Raw genomic sequence first — 2,528 nt, 5'->3', positions numbered from 1 at the left:
AATAATTTATGAATATAATATACCGCTAAAATAAAGGGTTTCCCAATAAGAACGCTCGATCTTTAAAAGGTAATAAAATAAAAAGTTCAAATAAGACGGATATAATTTATCACTTATTTTAAAACATATATCGTGACATTATGTTTTAAAAATTATGTCACTTAAATGTCCGCCGCGGCTTTGCCTGGTGAGTCGAATTCTGCGAGTCCAGTTTTCGATGACCTGATTGCACAAGTGTGGCTCAATCGCAGCAATTTCTCGTCTGATGTTGGCTTTAAGGGCGTCAACAGTTCGTGGTTAGTTGGCATAAACACGAGATTTAATGAAACCCCACAGAAAAAAATCCAACGGAGTTAAATCGCATGATCTTGGCAGCCAAATTACGTCGCCATTGCGCGATAAAACAGACCCCTCGAACTGCTCATGCAATAATCACACAATAATGTCACTGTTTCATGTGCAATATGGCACATTGCTCCGTCTTGTTGAAACCACATGTTTCTAAGATTCATACCACCCACTGTAGGCCACAAAAATGTTCTTAGCATAGCTCTATACCGCTCACCGTTGACAGTAATTTCGTAATAAAATTTCACGATGTCGACACCTTTTCCTATATTAAATGTCAGGGCTTACTGAATATTCCTGACAGAGATAACGCGTGTGTGACTGTCGACCCTGCAATGTGCTGTTGCCAAAGATCGAGCGTTCTTATTGGGAAACCCTATATAATGAAAAATTACACATTTTATATAGTAATCTTCTAAATTACAGGACTACAAATAGCACAAAATAATTAACCCTAAATTACGTTCTTTGATATTGAAGCGGCGGCACAATTTGATTTCTGTTCTATTTTCCTTTTTTAATTTTTATTGATGGTAATAAAGTAGCTGTGTGGTCATTTGCTGGTCTGCGTTTCACGTCAATCTTCATTAATAACGATGCCTCGAGAACTCTATGAGTGTCAGATCAAATTGAGGAAGTCTCAAGTATTTTCGATCTTCAAAGCACATTCAAATCGAATTTTCTACCTGAGTTATTAAATTTAGATTCATTTTATTATTACTGTTGTTACAGGTGTCTGGAAGTATCATAGGAATCACGCAAGAGTACAATATAGTCCGTTATTTTTTTGTGGTAAAATGAAAGTTTTCTTTAATTAAATTTTAATTGAAATATGGTTTAGTTTGGTATTGTATGTTACGGGTTCAACTTTCGTTTAGCCGAAATCTGTTATATAAAAAATGACTTTATATATGCGTTCTTGAAGGCGTTAGACAAATATACAAAAATTTTCCTGTGGAAATGCGTCATTTTCATTTTTCGGACTTTAGTATAGCCCAAACTTGTTACATGAAAACTAGTCTTCGGGGTGTGTTTTAGACATTTTTCTAAACGTAAAAATACAAAAAAATTCCTGCGGAAATGTGTCAATGTCATTTTGTGCACTTTGTTTTTCATACATTTTTCAGTTTAGAAGGTTACGGGACCCGGGAGCGAAAAGGGGTGCTGGGTGGGGTAAAACATCGTTCGGGGGAATAACAATTCTTGTAGAATAGATAATATAATAAGGCAAATATATTATTGTATAAACTGCCTACTTTTTAAAAAATGGTGTGCATGTTACGAGGATGCAAAATAAAAACACTAAATCACCACAATACACCAAAACACTTTTACTTTTACACTGGACGCGCGTTTCGCTAACCATGTTAGCATCATCAGCAGATGATTATAAACTCCAGTTATGGTGTATTGTGGTGATTTAGTGTTTTTATTTTGCTGTGTAACACCAAAGGTTCCAACCCTCAACTGTAATTTACGAGGATGGTCTGAAAAGTTTCCGACCTTAACGTGAAGATGGCAGCACTCGTAGATAAAAGCTAGTGAATTTTCATTGTTCATCTTTTGACAGTTATTCACCAAAGTTTCAGCCATTTTGGATGCGCAGTTGTTATGTAACAGTCATTTTGGTGAGTTGATGTCAGTGTTTTTGTGAAAATGGGTCATTAAATATCTGGTTTTGAAAGGCAATACGCCTACACAAATTAAACATGAGTTGGATTCTGTGTATGGGGACTCTGCACCATCATTTACCACAGTGAAATTTTGGGCAGCTGAATTTAAACGTGGCCGTAAGAGCTTGGGAGACGATGAACGTTCGGGACGTCCAAAATCTGCAACTACCGACGATAACATCGCCAAAGTTCACCAAATACTGCTAGACGACCGCCAAATTAAAGTGAGAGAGATAGCAGAGGTTATGAACATATCAAAAGAACGTGTTTGTCACATATTAAATCAAGATTTAGGCATGAGAAAGTTGTCCGCGCGTTGGGTGCCGCGTTTGCTCACGCTAGACCAAAAGCGTGTTCGTATGAACATTTCCAACGCTATGTTAGCGCAGTTTAGGCGCAATAAATCCGAGTTTTGGCGTCGATTAATTACTAGTAGTAGATGAAACTTGGATACACCACTATACACCAGAAACAAAAATATAGTCCAAACAGTGGACTTTTCTATAG

At 36.9% G+C, this 2,528-nt stretch overlaps 1 pseudogene; it reads left to right on the top strand.

Moving 5' to 3' along the window:
* The first annotated feature begins 2,011 nt into the window (after window positions 1–2,011).
* On the top strand, window positions 2,012–2,528 carry LOC115891095 (annotated as a pseudogene).

This window comes from Sitophilus oryzae, unplaced genomic scaffold, assembly GCF_002938485.1.
Source record: "Sitophilus oryzae breed Bouriz unplaced genomic scaffold, Soryzae_2.0 scaffold_965_pilon_pilon, whole genome shotgun sequence".
Lineage (NCBI taxonomy): Eukaryota > Metazoa > Arthropoda > Insecta > Coleoptera > Curculionidae > Sitophilus > Sitophilus oryzae.
This window is presented reverse-complemented; position numbering and strand designations above follow the sequence as displayed.